Below are 6,722 nucleotides of genomic sequence, written 5' to 3'. Positions count from 1 at the left end.
CCGAAAATATGACAATTTTAGCCCAAAATGTCAGTTTTTCATCATTGCAGATTTTACGTTACGGCCCATAAATAGTCAAATAACCTAGATGATAAACATTCTGCACCAGTATCATGACTACCCCACTAATTTTCATAATCCGTGATCGCATCATCAAATCTGTTCGCTAAAGCTCTAGACGGTGTCCCCGAACAACCCAGCTTGGTCGTTAAAAACCCGAAAAAATTTTCAATAATCAAATTTTTTCTGGAGACTCACCTCGTCATTGCGATTAAAAAATGCCTTTTTATAGGCATTAGTCCATCAGCCCGAATGGAGTAGGTCCATCTGTCCAAATGGACTGATTTTGGAACGAGTAGACTTTTAAGAACCGCTATCCATTCATCCGGATGTGGATGTCTATCCGATGTCTATCCGTCCGGATGTATCTGAACTTCTCAAGAACATTTCCAATCACATTTTTCGATCCACAATCTTTATTCCTGCGAATTTCATGATGAAACTTCACACGATTGTGCGAAAATATTCTGAATCTAATGATGTCTTCAATTTCAAATTCTATCCGTGAATTGACCTTCAATTTGATGTTTATTCGATATTTTATGTCAAAACTCACTACACATACAAAATTATTGAGCGTAGGTGATTCAATCAACTGTTAGATCGATTGAATCGGTACCGTAGCTCTGATACCAATTATGATTCCAGGAAACGTCGAGTTTGACGGAGCTTTGGTCCCGAGATGATCGGTTCGGTGATAAGAAATGAGTAGAAGATAGAAACAACACCGTGCAATCACTTATAATCTAGTCTCTATTAATAATCCAACATTACAGCACCGTGAGACCAGTTGGACAGCATGTCCTCTGAGAGATCCAAAAGCTTGTCCAAATGGGAACCCCAACTCCCTATATATAGGAAAAGCCTATTCGTCCGAATGAACCTGTGTCCATCCGTCCGGATGGAGTTTTACTATATCAAAACCTATGGCAGATGGGGTTTGGACATTCTGTTGTCCATCCATCCGGATGGACTTCTCCATCTATTTGGATGGACATTGACAATACTATACCGTGTCCAACTTTTCACTATTCTATACAATATTCAACACACGCTCTATCTAGTTATTCGTACAATGGCAGACATACGAAATATGCACCAGCAACTTAACAAAACTATTAAAACACACATTCATAGAACTACCATTGTTACCAACAAAGTGTAAACCACTATCCTGACTACCAATCACCAGGACTTTCCTTGATTTGGAATCTTGTAACACACAATTATTTTCATTAAAAACCACAGAAATCTGATTATCTTTGGCTAACCTATGAACAGAAACTAAATTCACATTGTATCCAGGAACATTAAAGACATCTTTTAAAATTATGTCATTTAACAATTTTATATTACTAATTTTCATAACCTTAACACTTGTTTCATTAGGGTGTCCAACTTTAAGATCAAATTCTGAGACATCATCAACATTAAACATTTCTTTATCACTATTAACCATATGTTGACTAGCCCCAGAATCTATTTTCCAATTAACACTATTACCAAACATAATTGAACTAGAACAACAAACAAAGTTATTAACACAAACAGACTCACCTCCCATATTTGTACTTTGTGGATCAGTTCCACTCTTCTCACCAACTAAACTCAACAACTTTGTTATCTGCTCAGATGTAAAAGGTAAACCAGAAGTCCCCACAGCAACAGATGACCCAATTATGCTATTAGACTTATTATTATTATTAACATTGTTTATAAAAGACCGATTATTAGTTCTTCTTTTAAACCCCGGAAGATACCCTATTACTTCAAAACATTTATCAACTGTGTGCCCCAATATATTACAATGTGTGCACTTTAAGTTTGGGTTGGGTCCTCTAGACACTCTTCTCTTAGGATCAAAATTTTGATTAGACTTAGACACAAAAGACACACTCTGTCCTTTTGAACCACTACTAGACAGCCTATGTGACTCTTCTCTAGAAACAATAGAGAATGCCACTTTTAAAGAAGGAAATGGTTCTCTTGCTAACAGATTTGTTCTTACAGGTTGATAAACATCATACAACCCCATAAGAAATTGCATTAGTTTTATTACTGTAAAAAATCATTGTAATCCTTAGTTGCTTGACAAGAACATGAAGGCAGATGAATCATAACATCAAACTACTTCCACATAGTTGTCAACTTATTATAATATTCAGCAACAGTGCTACCATCACTACAAGAAAGTGAAGCTAATGCAACTCCAGTAAATTGTTACATTAGGCCTTAAAAAGGTTGCATTTGGCCTAATGCAACCTTATATTGAGAGCTGCATTAGAAGCAGTTGCATTAGACCTAATGTAACTTTTTTGAAGCCTAATGCAACCAATTTTGAAAGTGTTGTATTTACTATTCAAATGCAACCTTTATCGTATGCAACCTTTTTACATTCTAATGCAACTTTTCCTACACTTAAATGCAACTTTTTATATACTATAATGCAACCTTTATTATAGTTTTGTTACAAAATAGCAACATTTTTTTAAGCTTAATGCAACCGTTATTATCTACAATATAGAAAAAATGCAACTTTATTTACAGTAAATGCAACCTTTTTTACACGCAAATGCAACTTCTAACATAATTATAATTGTTATTAATTAATATGAATTTAATCGCAATTTAGCCAAAACAATATTAACACAAATATCATTGCTAGTCAAATAGTGTACCTTAACATACTTTTACAAACTCAAATAACAAAAAAAAGTCAATACCAAAGTGTCAATTACAATAATAAAGAGTAACTAAAACATTCTAGGCATCTTGATCTTCAACTTGTAGTTGTTTCATAACATTCCACACAAATCTTCCAAGTCTTGTCGCTGGATAATATCCTGTCGTATAGCTTCAAGGTCAACTTTTTTTCTTTCATGATCCTCTTTATTCATTTAATGAGTTTCAAACGACTGCTTTTCACAACTTTAGCTTGCAAAAACCCCCCTGAAGAAATTGTCCCGTCATCTGTATATGGATGTTCCCAACGTACCAGCATTTTCTCAAAAACAAAAGTAGAAATTAAAAAGAAAACACATTTAGCTACAGAATAATACACAATTTCCAGTAGACATAAAACATAGAGCCATCCTACATTTAACACTTTTGCATATCACAACTATAAACCTCAGTACAATACTGTGTGTATTGGGGGACGAGAAAAACAAATTGGTAAGATATAGCAAATTATAAAAACACTTACTTGGTTACCAGGGACATACTAAGGCATTCGTCATGCTTGAACATGCATATGAAAAGGAGAATTACAAACTAAAAAATCATATGTAAGCCAATCACACTGCGAGATGTATTTGGTTCAAACCTAGGAGGCAGATTTCTGCTTGGGATTGGCTCAATCTGCAAAATAGAAAAAGTGAACAAAAAGAAAACCGAGAAGAAAAGGCAAGCTAAGAGTAAAAAGGGATAAGCTTTCAAGTGAAAATAAAGCCACTCCTGTTGAGGATCATACACATAAATATTTGTTTTTATGTTCTATAATGAGCTGATGAAGCTTGGCATTCTTCAAAAGCAATTAGAATCGCCTCACCATATTAGTGTCATGGACATGATGTTTTTCCCAGTCCACTAATATATTAAGTTAACAGAAAATTATAAGGATCGTGAGGAATAATGGGTGGTCGATAGAGATGTAAATGAGCTGAGCTACTCAAGATCGACTCGAAAAAGAGCTTGAAACGAGCCGAGCTTAAACGAGCTCAAGCTTGACTTGTGAAGCCTAAACCTGCACAGGAGCCTAAACGAGCCCATTATTTATACAATTTTTAACTGATATAAGAAATATATATTCAATTTATAATAATTATTATCAAATTGTTTTCTAGTTTTAAAAACGCATTAGTTAGTTATTACACTTTTTAAGAAAATAGACATAAAAGTGTTTGCAGGCCACCCGTAGAGAAGTCTACAAATCGGTTTTTTTCTAACCGGTCGGTTTTTAACCGAACATGTTATTGTTGTGCAGGAAAAAAACCGGTTTTAAAAAAATCGGTTTGGTTTTTTAACCGGTTTTCAGGATGGGAAACCAAACTGGCATAACCGGTTTTGGTTTTGGCCCTAAAACCGGCTTTTATTGTACACCTCTTGCCACTCGGAACCCATTTTGACCCGTTACCAGGTCTGCCCATTGTGCCACCTATAACATCTAGATTAACACAATTTAAAGATGAGTCACTTTTTTGCACATAGGAATAAAAAATACATGCGTTCCATTTATAACACCAGGAGTAATTGACCGAAATTGAAGACGAAACGCCTTAGAAGCAAGAGCCGGACCTAACCACAAACAAAAATATCAACAGACCGCTTTCATATACCTTACCCAAAATCAAAAATTGAGTCGTGGTTTAGGCTCAATACCTTGAGTATGTCCATGCTTCGAAACTAGTTATGTCCACATAAAACACTCCACCAATCTGCACGAGCAAAGGGTAACTTCTTATCCCAACTTGTATTGCTCCACCACCTTTAAATTGTCAACCAAGAGTATTTACGTTAAAAGCATATAAAAATGACAGATAGATTGAACCTCTGAACTTGAATAAAAAGTCGTTACGTATTACCCGAACCAAAATAGCTTTTTTTTTCTAAATTGACCCATCCTGGCCCGAACCCAAAAAACCCAAACCCATTCTACCCAGACATGCCACCCGACCCGCTGATTTTGCCACCTCTAATAAGAATGTACTAAATTCCTAGCTGCAACAATAATTAAAGAAATCTTCATTATATATAGAATTATAGATATATGATAGTTATTTAAAATTAAAAAAAACATTTTTATTTAACTTTAACTTCATATAAAGGTTAACAAATCACCTTAAAAAGCATGTAAGGGGTCCACGTTTTAATTTAAGACTTCATAGTTCAACCCTAAGCTTCTGTGCCTAAACAACTTTCGTAGCTTTCTCCTGAGTTTTTAAGAAACTATGCTGATGAAATTAATATAAAAATCAAACTTACTTATAAAAATCAAAGTGTAGCATGCTGAAACATTAAAAAGTGTAAATTAAGAGCTGATGACCTTTTTACTCGTGATAAGATAGACACGCATAATTAATAGGATGTAAGCCAGCCACTGCAATGGACGGACTAATTGCGTCATACTGAATCAAATTCTCAATCGTGAATTGTACGATCACCACCAGCACCCACTCTTCTTTCACCGCCTATCAACCCTCCCAACATACTGGGTAAGTCCTGCAGATACGAATACTTAGTGTATATAAACTCTAAAAATGCATATTTATCTTTGAATCAAAGAAGCAAACTAGATTACAATTATGTTTTCATAAATAATGGACTTTTACAAACAACTAGTGGAATTTATAATCCCTAATACCTTACAAGAACAAAAGGCAAGATACCAAAACAAATCTAAGTTTTTTAATATGCAAAAATGAAACTATCACTTCCTCATTCCATACCATCTAAAAGAATCTATAGGACCGCTATAAATGAACTAATTTGATTGTATGAGGTAATTAATAGGTCCAAAATATGGAATACCATATCACACGAAAGAGGCCAGTAATCTGCAAAACTTTGTTGAAGCATTACATCAAACAGTTGGTGTGCATCTTTAAACCTTTAGTTTTAAACGGCACAACATAAAATCTTGGCCCTAAATCATGAAGTTACATATATGGATCACCACCATAATGAAATAAAAAAGATAATTACACTAATAATCTTATACAGTTCGGCTAGTACCTTAGTAACAAAGACATGTTAGTCCTGGTTTAAAGCCCTTGTAACAATGTGTTACGATACAAAATGGTGATCAAGAAGTAATAAGCCAAAGATAGAGAAAAAGAAGAAATCACAGAGAGAAGAAGAGATGGATCGTGAGGAAATATTCTTAATTAGGGCATTTTAGGAGGCTGTGAGATTTTGGTGGGAAGATGAAAATGAAAAATTAAAACTGAGAGGGAAATATGAGGAGATTATGTTTAGTGGGGAAACTGAATTTGGGGAATGAAAAATAAAGCATTTTTTAATTTTAAATAGATAAAAATAACAAATGTCATAAGTTTTTTTTATTTATTTTTAATCAGACTCATATAAGAAATCAAATAATATATTATATAAAACCAATAGGATATTGTATGTAAGAGTTGTATAAAATATGAATATATATATATATACACACACAAAATAAAACTATAAAATGATTCTTAGTAAGTCATGTTAGGTCTTGAGAGATATATACACTCATGCATGTCTTAATGAACTATATTGACTTCCAATGAGATATATATATGTCATGTTAGGTCTTAGTAAGTCATGTTAGGTCTTGAGAGAGATATATATGTATTTTTTTAGTATCAGCATATGCCATCTTTTGTTTTCAATTTCAGGTATTTTTAAATTAATCAAATCACTTATTTTATATCAAAAAAAAAGTGTATATCAAATATGTCAAAACAATAATATATGTTTTTTACTATTTACAAATCAAATATTTTTAAGATTTTTTCTCATTTTCATTGAATTACGCAATAACAGTTGCATATAAATTTTAATAATGCAACTTTTTCAGAAAAAGGTTGCAATTTTTAGTAAGATTTGCAACTTTTAAATAAAAAGGTTGCAATTTCATTAAAGTTTTGCAACCTTTAATGAAGAAGGTTGCATTAGAT

The 6,722-nt window shown here is 33.3% G+C and overlaps 1 long non-coding RNA gene across 2 annotated transcripts; it reads right to left on the bottom strand.

Moving 5' to 3' along the window:
- Window positions 1-3,163: 3,163 nt before the first annotated feature.
- LOC110864541 lies at window positions 3,164-6,060 on the bottom strand. 2 transcript variants are annotated; one of them, XR_004868750.1, is made up of 5 exons: window positions 5,794-6,060; window positions 5,105-5,280; window positions 4,441-4,546; window positions 4,283-4,356; window positions 3,164-3,420 (listed from the first exon to the last, which is right to left on the bottom strand). It is a non-coding gene; the product is annotated as an uncharacterized LOC110864541 (long non-coding RNA). The 2 variants fall into 2 exon arrangements; XR_002549879.2 differs by lacking the exons at window positions 4,283-4,356; window positions 4,441-4,546 and having other exon boundaries at window positions 5,794-6,054.
- Window positions 6,061-6,722: the final 662 nt, after the last annotated feature.

This window comes from Helianthus annuus, chromosome 1 (genome assembly GCF_002127325.2).
Source record: "Helianthus annuus cultivar XRQ/B chromosome 1, HanXRQr2.0-SUNRISE, whole genome shotgun sequence".
In the NCBI taxonomy this organism is placed as follows: Eukaryota; Viridiplantae; Streptophyta; class Magnoliopsida; order Asterales; family Asteraceae; genus Helianthus; species Helianthus annuus.
The sequence above is the reverse complement of the archived record's forward strand: the minus strand, read 5'-3'. Positions and strand labels throughout refer to the sequence as shown.